Source organism: Lepus europaeus, chromosome 2, assembly GCF_033115175.1.
Source record: "Lepus europaeus isolate LE1 chromosome 2, mLepTim1.pri, whole genome shotgun sequence".
Taxonomy (NCBI): domain Eukaryota; kingdom Metazoa; phylum Chordata; class Mammalia; order Lagomorpha; family Leporidae; genus Lepus; species Lepus europaeus.
In genome coordinates this window covers 92223877-92235317 of record NC_084828.1, presented here as the reverse complement: position 1 = coordinate 92235317, position 11441 = coordinate 92223877, and positions in this window count along the sequence as shown.

Here is an 11441-nt window from a genome sequence, read left to right as displayed (position 1 = left end):
AGGCTGGCTTAATAAAATGCTACCCGACAAGTGTCATTTGATTGATATTAGAGGTAAGAAGATATGCTTACACTGGTGCCTATTATTTTTATTTCAGATACTTCAATAGAACATGCAGCAAAAATCCAAATGGTTGGATATAAGATGTGATATGGATGGGATAATGGACATGGAATGTTAAATCAATAATTTTCTTTTACATCTAGCACACTGTCAAAAAATACAAGAAGGAAAGAAGACTGCAAAAACAGAATTATATTCAAGCTAATAATTATTTTCTTTAGTAAGACAAGTAGTACAAACCCATTTAATAAATCTGAATATTTAATAATATTCAACAATATTTATTTATTAAACACTGACTCTGTATCAATCACTGTGAGTCTGGCACCAAGAAAACCCTTAGGAAAAATCTGTTGGGTGAATACTAGATATCATCCAGTTCTGAGAAGTAGAAATTATCCCAGATGAGAGAATTGGAATTGGGGAATGCTCAGTGAGTGGTCCAGTTTTCACAGTTAGGAAGTGTAGAAGCAACTCCAGTGCTACCAGCTCAACTGAGTGCACGCCTGTCCAGGGCCCTGGGTGATGTACGGTAGAGGTAGCACAAGAGGGTCCTGCCTTTGTGTCTGAGTCTCTACACACGAGCAGTAGCTGTCGGCACTCAATCCAGAGAGCAGGGGCCTGGTAAGCTGCCCCTGGAACAAAAAAGGACAAAGAGGACACAGAATTATACAATGACAAGGAGAGACCTAAGAGCCAAGACTTGGAGAGAGGAGCGCACTGGGTGCTCGGCAGATCCTGGGTGACCCAGTCTGGCTGGACGTACAGGATTCATCTGGTCGAGGTACTGTGGGGGAGTGTGGTCTCTGATATAGTTTGACTATGGTACATCTTTTTTTTTTTTGACAGAGTTAGACAGTGAGAGGGAGAGACAGAGATAAAGGTCTTCCTTCCATTGGCTCACCCCGCAAATGGCTGCCACGGCCAGCGCGCTGCGTCTATGCGAAGCTAGGAGCCAGGTGCTTCCTCTTGGTCTCTCATGCGAGTGCAGGGTAAAAGCACTTGGGCCATCCTCCACTGCTTTCCCGGGCCACAGCAGAGAGCTGGACTGGAAGAGGAGCAACCGGGACTAGAACCTGGTGCCCATATGGGATGCTGGCACCGCAGGTGGAGGATTAACCAAGTGAGCCATGGCGCTGGCCCCGACTATGGCACATCTTTTCCATCAAACAGAAAATCTTACTACTGCATGTTTGTTGAGGTCAAGATTCTGAGTGATCATTTTCCAGTGGTATTGGTAAGTCTGTATTAAGGAAAATTCCTCTTTAGTTGTTGCTGATGTTCAGCATGTTCTAGCCTGTCTTTCCTTGGAATGGTAAATTACGGGATTCAGATTTTAGTTTCAGAATAGGGAGCAAAGTAGCTCCTTTGACCAGCTAACTCTGTATTGTAGCAGGCACAGGCTTCCCTTGAGAGTCCCCAGAAATATTTCATAACACCTAAATAATTTGCCAGGCATAGTAGTACCTAGTCCCTGGTGGCCACCTAGTACTTGCCTCTAGGAAAGTGAATTAAGGGGGCTGGCTCTGTGGCGTAGTGGGTAAAGCCACTGCCTGCAGTGCCCCCATCCCATATGGGCACTGGTTCCAGTCCCAGTTGCTCCACTTCCGATCCAGCTCTCTGCTATGGCCTGGGAAAGCAGTAGAAGATGGCCCAAGTCCTTGGGCCCCTGGCCCCATGTGGGAGACCCAGAAGAAGTACCTGGCACCTGGCTTCGGATTGGTACAGCACCGGCTGCTGTGGCCAACTAAGGAGTGAACCAGCAGATGGAAGACCTCTCTCTTTCTCTCTCTCTGCCTCTCCTTCTCTCCCTGTGTAACCTTGACTTTCAAATAAATAAATAAATATTTTTAAAAAATAAAGTGAATTACTTTATTTTATTTTTTAAAAGATTTATTTATGTATTTGAGAGGCAGAGTTACAGAGAGATGGAGAGACAGAGAGAAAGGTCTTCCATCAACTGATCACTCCCCAAATGGCCACAATGGCAGGAGCTGAGCTGATCTGGAACCAGGAGCCAGGAGCTTCTTCCAGATCTCTCACATAGGTGCAGGGGCCTAAGGCCTTGGGCCATCTTCTACTGCTTTCCCAGGCCAAAGCAGAGTGCTGGACCGGAAGAGAGGCAGCCGGGACATGAACTGGTACCCATATGGGATGCTGGGGCCACAGGTGGAGGCTTAGCTTACTACACCACAGCACAGACCCCACAAGTGAATTACTTTTAAAAAACACATTTTGTGAAAGAAATTTGACAGGAGAGATGAAGAAATGATTAATTATTAACATTCCCTCCCCACCCCATCAAGAGGTGATTTCCCTTGGTCACTCATCCTAAGAACAGTGGGATGAGCTCAAAGGAAACAGGGTGTAGAGAAGCCTCCCCTCCCAGAGTTTTAGATGCCCTGCACAAATGAGGACACGCTTAGGCCTGGGGGACCTGTGTCTTGTCTTCAGAGGAGCGTGTTGGGCCCCCAGGGCAGTGTCACTGCAGTGGTGGTAGGGGGCCGAGGCCTGTTCCCAGCCCTGAGAGCCTGCTAATGGCGACCACACACAGTCTAAAGAGGCCTTTGATTATCACGCCTCTCCTTCTTCCGACTTCCTTCTGCGGCCTGATCTGCTTCCAGGAACCAGGTGCCGGAGGCCGTTCCTACACAAGATCGCCAGGGTGAACTTCCACTCACCCCGGCCAGTGTGGCTTTGACTTCCCAGGAGGAGAAACGTGAACGCTGCACCTCTGGAGAGAGGGGAATGACATTTCTAATTAACGCCCCGGGGCAGATGCCAGAGGCTGGGAAGCACCTGGCCAGGCTGCCCCTGCTGCTGTGGCTACTCTAATTGCTTCCTGGCACTGTCACAGGCCGCTGATGACAACCTGTGCCGCTGAGGACATTTCTGAAGATGTGTCTAGAGGTGTTTCTGAGGGACACAGAGAAATCCTGCCTAGCTCTATGATACCAACCCCATGGCCTGTGTCTTCTTGATTTTAAGCTTGAGGCTGCAGCATAGCCCTCACTTCCACAGTGTAGACTGGAAGGAGCGGCCCTCTGTCACTGGATTGCCTTCATCGTTTCTTTCCTTAAACACATGAACACACACATGTATGCAGCAAGACACACATATAAGACACATGGGCACAGAGACACCACACACATGCACACAACTGACCATGCACACACAGCACACACAATACACCACCCACACATGCACACGGATGTACACACAACACAAGCACATACAAATATACACATGAACATCTGACGTGCACACATACATTCATGGATGCATACACAGATTGCACACACAGACACACACATGCATACATGCTCATATGCACGCAAACCACACATGCCTATGCATGCACCACACACATGCACAAATACCGCACACAGAGACACCCAGAAGTACAAACACCATACACAAGCATCCAAATAACTACACATACACATCACATGTGTGCACAAACTTATATAACCACACATATATACAACACATTCACAGAGACACGCCACACAGGGGCATGCACTCGCACACACACACACACCACATATGTGCATACACAAATGTACCAACATGTGCACACACACATACTTCTGTGCACACATGCTCATGTGGTTAGATCACACATACACACACACGTCCCACACATACACAGACACACACAAGATGGCACACACATACCGTAGACATATACACCACACATACATGCAGAGATACACATGCACATACTCATACACACATACATGTGGATGTACACACACATGTTTTCCTAATAATTTTTTAAGATAGTGAGCGGTTCTGAAAGGTCAGTGTGTACCAGAAATCACCCGGAATGTCTGGAAACATTCAGCGCTCAGGGAATTTGTGCTTTAAGCAGCTTTCAGGTGATTCTGATGTAAATGATTCTTAGACCACACTTTGAGATCCACTGTTTATTCTAAGGGTTAAAAATTAAATGTGGGGTGGGGTGGGGGGGGGAGCCAGCGCCATGGCACACTAGGTTAATCCTACGCCTGCGGCGCCGGCATCCCATATGGGCACTGGTTTGAGTCCCATTTGCTTCTCTTCCAGTCCAGCTCTCTGCTATGGCCTGGAAAGGCAGTGGAGGATGGTCCAAGTCCTTGGGCCCTGCACCCGCATGGGAGACCAGGAGGAAGCACCTGGCTCCTACCTTCTGATAGGCGCAGCTCCGGCTGTTGTGGCCACTTGGGAAGTGAACCATTGGAAGGAAGACCTTTCTCTCTGTCTCTCCCTCTCATTGTAACTCTACCTCTCAAATAAATAAAATAAAATGTTTTAAAAAATTAAATGCGAGACTTGTTCATAGAATGTTAACAATGGAAGAGAGTTCAAGGATTTCTAGAATGGCCTTTCATTCCACAGAAAACAATGGAGGAAAGCATAGATTCTAACTGATGTCCAGAGGGAAAACTCTGGCTCAGCCTCTCACTTCCGTGTGACATGCAGTAAGTTACCTACATTCCCAGGGATTCAGTTCCCTCATCTATGAAACAGAGCTAATGTAAAATGGAGATTTTGTTAGGGTTTTATTTTTATTTTTTATTTTGACAGGCAGAGTGGATAGTGAGAGAGAGAGAGACAGAGAGAAAGGTCTTCCTTTTTGCCGTTGGTTCACCCTCCAATGGCTGCTGCGGCCGGCCGCATCTCGCTGATCTGAAGCCAGGAGCCAGATGCTTCTTCTGGTCTCCCATGTGGGTGCAGGGCCCAAGGACTTGGGCCATCCTCCACTGCCTTCCCGGGCCATAGCAGAGAGCTGGCCTGGAAGAGGGGCAACCGGGACAGAATCTGGCGCCCCAAATGGGACTAGAACCCGGTGTGCCGGCGCCGCAGGGCGGAGGATTAGCCTGTTAAGCCACGGCGCTGGCCTTTGTGAGGGTTTAGATGAACTATACAGGCAAAGGGCCGAGAAAGACCTGACACATACATAGGAAGCATTCAGCAAGTACGGTGTGTCACTCGGGCTCAGAGAAGCACAGCTGCAATGAGTGCTGTAGACTAAGGGATAATACAAGGTTTGGACCATACAGAGTTGTGACAGCTGGTGATCTTGACTACTTAAAGGTGTAGTCTCTTCTTTGGGTGGAGGGTCTGGATGTCAGCAGGGCTAGACAAGCAGGAGAGACAGACACAACGCAGGAACGCTGGAACCTGGAAGAATTCAGTCTCAGTGACCTTGCTGATTTGGAAGCTAGGCTGGCACCTGTACTGTGGAGTAGTACCTGCACTTGGCCCAGGACTCAGGGAGACGGGTAGGGGTGTGAGAGGAGTTGGAGGAGCTGCACCTCTGCTCCACACTGATCAAGTAAACCATTGTATCTGACAAGCTGTGCGAGCTGCAACAGCGCCTGCCTTAATCGGCCCTAGAAGATAAAGAAAACAAAGCAACTCTCCTTCACTCCCTTCTTCCAAATCTTACCGGACTTGAAACATTAACTCAAGGTCAAGCTTTACTTGGAACTCTCTAGGGAAGAAAATTCTAGGATTTCTAGTTTCAGTTTAGTTTTGCTTATACAATATAAAACCACCACCTTATCAATTTCTTTTTATTCTCATCAGCAAATTGGAACCGAGATGGGAAGTGACTTACACCAGGGAACACAGCGAATTTGTAGAAGAGAGACAAAGACCCGAATCTATGCTTTCCATGTGTGCCATCCAAACCTTCTGGGTACCATGGAGACATTTACAGGGTGTTACTCTGAGTGTTCTGTGATGCTCCAGAGGCCAAAGGATGAATGTACTTGAATCAGGTGTTCACTAAGGGTCTGCTATGTCCCCATTCCTCTGACTTTCCGGAGGTAGGAATCCCTTCAGATTGTTCACAGAGAAGACAAATGCACTGGCCAGTACAATAAAAGGCTGAAGAGACACACAGTTCAAGAGATAGATAGAGGTAGTATGTTAGGGTGGGACTTGATGAAACATTAAGATAATGTTCAGGGCTTTTCTGCTCTAGTGAAGTTGGGTTTATGGAACAACTGACTTCATGGCCTCTTGTTACCATGATGGAATGCAGACTGTGTTTTGTTCCCCACATCAGTCTAAATAAATCATGCCAACCCTGACCTCCTTGCCACAATGATTGCTCCTAGTTATCTGGACCTGAGTAATTAGCACAGATCATTCTCTGGCTGCAGACACCAGATCGATCAGGAGATTTTTATCAATGGTTGAAGTGTTTTTTCTCCCGCAGTAGACACTAGAAAAGAGTTAGGGTACTGATTGCTTCTGGCAGTGCTAAGACGAGCAGAAGGGGAAGCAGTCACAGGATGGAGTCAAGGTGATGTACGGCAGACTTGACAAGCATTGCTGAGCCATTCACTCCTCCACCTTTTGAAGCCAGCTTTAATTCTGGACTTCCCAGGTGAGTGAGTCAATGATTCCTTCTACATTTGAAACTGTTTAAGTTGGACTTCTATTTGATTTTTGAAAAACGTCTTCATGAATACATGTGCCTTTGACTCTGCTCGGCTTTTTTTCCCTGCTCGAATAAATGTTCCCCCTATTTCACCTAAAAAATTCCTGCTTTCCTTTCAAGAACTTTCTCCATTGTCTCATTTACCTAGAAGGCTTTACCCATCTGTGTGTGGAGATGAACACAATTCTGCCTTCCTCTCGGGTGAGTGCTCTTCCCTGTGCCCACACGGACACTGAGGGACTGAGAGAGAGGGACAAGCATGAGTAGGTGGATGTTTGGACCTACATGCATGTGGAGATGGGATGCTCTTCAAAACTGCCGTAGGTGACACTTCTGGTCCTCTGTGTGCTCTGAGACCCAGAGTTCAGCAGTGACTTCTAGGGCTTTCATCAGACCTTACAGGTTTCTTGGTCTTAGATCCTCTGGTCTCCACACTAGGCTTATACAATTTCCCCAATGCCAGGGCACCCAGCTGCCCTTTACCATCACTCCTCTGCTTAGGTGCCTACAGTTATTCACCTTCTTATTAGATAAGTATTCTCTTTCTACCATGAGCCAGCACAGAATTAGCTGCTTTGGATACAGGACAAGCTGTAACTGTTCCCAGGGAGTTTGTAGTTTTATATGGAACATAAATGTGCTGAGAAGCAATCAGTGTAATGTAGCAAATGCCACAGAAGAGGTATGAACACAATATATGGAACAATTAGAAAATTGGCCTCTGGAGCTAGACCAACTGAATTCAAATTCTACTCCTGTCACTCACTGATTGGATGACCACGGGCATGTCACTTAATAACTCTGTTTCCTATCTACAGGCACGAATGTGCATTTGAGATCTCAGAGAATGAGTAAGAGTCTGCTGGGAAGACAGGAGAGAAAGTTATAGGAAATGGGAACTGTATCAACAAAGCTTGAAGGGTGTGGAAGCTAGCATTCTGCATATGATGGAAGAGTAACAGGATACAGGGAATGGACTCACAGGCTCTCGGGATGCCACTGCTGGAAGGATCTTTAGAAAGGATCTTGTGACTTAGTAGGTGACTAGCTATCCTTGTTTGTCCAGAACTGAAGGATTTCCCAGGATGCAGGACCTGTGGTGCTAAGATAAGGAAGTCCCTGGCAAATTGCAACAACCTGGTCACTCTCAGGCCCAATGAATCAGAGCTATCTACTGTTAGTTAGCTAATAGCAAGTAAGCAAAGCCAACTTTGGAATCCAATACAAAGTCCTCCTATTTGTCATGACAGACTTATTAAAAAAGTAATGCACTGGGGTGGGATTTAGCCCAATGGTTAAGGTGCTTCTTGGGACTCCTGTATCCCATATTAGAGTGTCAGGGTTTGAGATCCAGCTCTGCTTCTGATTCTAGCTTCATGTTCAGGTGCACTCTGGGAGGCAGCAGGAAATGGCCCAAAGAGTCGAGTCCCTACAACTCACATGGAAGACCTGGCTTGAACTCCTCACTCCTGGCTTCTACCTAGCTCAGTTCCAGCTGTTGTTGGCATTTGGTGAGTGAACCAGAGCAAGGGAATTCTCTGTTTTTCTGTTTCTGTCACCATCTCTATCTGCCTTTCAAATTAAAGAATTAAATAGATAGTAAAAAGGAGTAGTGTATTGACTCTACATCCCTCAGCTCAAAAGTTCAAGGTCCACTTGTAAACAAGCCAATAAAAGGAACCAGGCATCCTCGATTTTCTTCAACACGTCCTAAATTTCTGTTGCCAAGGGCTGTGAAATCCTCTTAATTCTGCAAAGGAGTTTTCTGCGAAGGAGTCAATGACATTGGGCGTGGTTTCTTGTAGAGTCTCTGGCTTTTGACTTCAGGTCTTTCCCTGACTTTGGTGTCACAGCTGCTCTCCTGTCCTGGCCAGTTAAGAGAAGATCGAGAGGAGATTCCAACACTCAAAACTCTCAACACTGGCAGACAGAAAGACACCTTAATCAGAAAGGAAGGTGCTGGAGTCCTTGTCTGCTGGCCAGTGCTAGTGGCCACGTAAGGAGTCATCCAGCTATGCAAAGTTTGGAATGATCACGGGCTCTGTCAAGACCTTTAGTTTGCATTGTGCAAACATATCAGATGAATCACCTTCCGGATCTACCAACCAGGGTCTTTGTTTGGCTTGCACAACTCAAATTAGCAGCCCATTCATAATCCATAATGGCTGGGGAATTATATCATACACATGAGACAAAGGAGAGGGATCTGAAGAAGAGCCTCTTCCCTAAGTCTCATCCATGAGATTCTTCTCTTTAAAGAGGCACTCGCAAGCATCCAATTTGCTGCAATTATAGCAATCAAAAAAGCATTCAGCCTCCTTCCGCACCTGACAAGCCAGCTCATGCATTCTCCCCAACAGTGGTGGGGTGGATGCTAATGTAGAGCCCATCCCCCCTGGTTCCAGCTACAGCCACCAACACCACCCTTATCTTCACCCCCAGATCTAGAGTTCATTCGCAGTCCAAGAAACTCAGTCATGTTGATGCCACATGGTTAAACTCACAACTGCCCAGACCCACCCAGGCTCACTGGTTTTTCAGAAAAAGAAATTAATTATCCCTTGATATGGGTTCATATATCCCTGCCCCCAAGACTGGAAGAGACCTGATGATAGACAAGCTCTTCCATTCTGTAAGTTGCTAAAGGCTGATAAAGAAGTTCCTGTTGTGATAACAGGTGCAGGTGTGGAACCATGGAAAAGCTAGGGCCTGTCTGATTGCTGCATTGTGCCAGCTTCCATGGCTTTTGAATGGGTGCTTTGTGAGTATACATTCTTCCAGATTGCAGGAACCGGCTGCTGCTGGTAGGGGGGTGGGGGTCTGTTGATTGAAAGCATATTAACAAAATGCAAATAATTCTCAACTTCCTCTGCTCACCTGCTTCTTTGTTTATGTCCAATGGCTCTCGGGAGACCTGGAAATGTTATTTGATTATTCTGCTGCTCTATGACTCTTTCTAGAGCATGCTATTCCTAGCAAGACATCCGTAACCAGTCTTCTTTTTAAATTTATTTATCTGAAGGCAGAGAGACAGATAGATGGAGAGAGGGGATGCACAGAGAGAACTCCTATCCTCTGGTTCATCCCCCAAATACTCACAATGTCAGGGACTGGCTCAGCCTGAAGCCAGAAGCACAACTCAGGTCTCCCATGTGGGTGGCAGGGACTCAACTCTTTGAACCATCACTGTTGTCTCCCAGGTTCTGCATTAGCAGGAAGATGGAGTCAGGAGCCAGAGCCACGTATCAAACCCAGGTACAAAGATGTGGGATGTGGGCATGTTAATCAGCATCTTAACGGCTAGGACAAATGCCTGCTCCCCGAATCATTCCTATCAACCACGCCAGGTTTGCTGGAGGATGAAATAAGTCTACAACTATACTCCACTGTGCCACTCCTGTGAACGCTCTGGCTGTCCACTGTGACAGGCTCCCCTCTGTCTGGTGACCACAGCTCGTACATTGTTACTTGCCTGTTTCTCTGAATCCCCTCTGAGTCTTCTAAGGACCATCATAGTCACCAAGCCTAGTGGAAAATCCTCTCATCTTTTTTTTATTTAAAGATTTATTTATTTACCTGAGAGGCAGAGTTACAGACAGTAAAGGAGAGACGGAGAGAGGTCTTTAGCCCCTGGTTCACTCCACAAGTGGCTGCAGTGGCCAGAGCCAGGCCAATTTGAAGCCAGGAACCAGGAGCCTCCTGTGGGCCTCCCACATGGGATCAGGGGCCCAAGCACTTGGACCATCCTCTGCTGCTGTCCCAGGCCATAGCAGAGAGGTGGATAGGAAACGGAGCAGCCGGGACATGAACCAGTGCCCGTATGGGATGCAGCACTGCAGGTGGAAGCTTAACCTGCTGTTCCACAGCGCCAGCCTCGCTCACCTTTTCTTAGTATCCTCATCTACAAAATGGAGACAGTGGGATAGCCAGGCACGTGAGGCATTGTCTGCAGGATACCTGATGTCTGGTTAAAGAGGTGCTCAGTTGCGGGTCACTCTTACTTCATTATTGTTTCCCTCATGTCCATTGTTAGTGTATTTTTAAAGGAACTTTCCCTAGAATGTCTATCTCCCGACTGTTAGTAAGTTCTCCCAGAGCAGGACACGCCTAGGGTTTTTGATTTGTTCACATGGTTCCTCCGGCAGCTGGGAGATGAAATAAGTAAGTGAGTGGGAGCCGGGAGCCAGCAGGCTGAGCCCTGGCACTTCCCATCCTTGCCATGCTCTTGTCTGGTTATCTTTTCACAGGTGCCCATTTGTCTTCTCGTGCCCTTGCTCTTCCTTCCTTCCTTAAATATTCACGCTCCTACTTTGGCTCCAACTGGGAAAACCCTACTCCCCCTTCCAGTGCAAACCAAATGCCTTGCGGTCGGGAATGCCGCCTCAGCCTACACGGAGCTCCATCTTGCCAGACATCTGCTCCCTTCTTACTGGCACCACAAAGCTAGTAACTAGTTATTTTTTAAAGCTTCATGTTAATACAGAAAACACGTACCCCCTTTGTCTACTCAGTTTTCCCTGTTTATACAGCACCTTAGGGCAGCTATTGGTCATGGCACAATTTTCTCTAAATGTGGCTTAAAACTAAGATTTTTTTGTTTTGTATTTTCAATGGCTGGAAAAAAGATCAAAAGACTATTTCATGAAGAGTGAAACTCATGTGGAATATAAATCTGAACATCCATAAAATTTCACTGGCACACAGCAGCACTCATTTTTGGAGCAGGTTTGCTGCCTGCTGCTTGCCAACTTGTCCAAGTCCAGCGAGAGAGAACAAACGCATCCTCTGCAACAAGGTATGTGAAGTGTGTTTACTACTTACATGTCTGCAGCAAGGGGCAGCAGCAGCCTGGGATTCATGGTGAACTCATCCCCCAAGGCTCAAGGAAGGCACCTGGGTTGATGGGGTCTTGTCCACAGGTACCTCCCTTGCAGTGCTACTG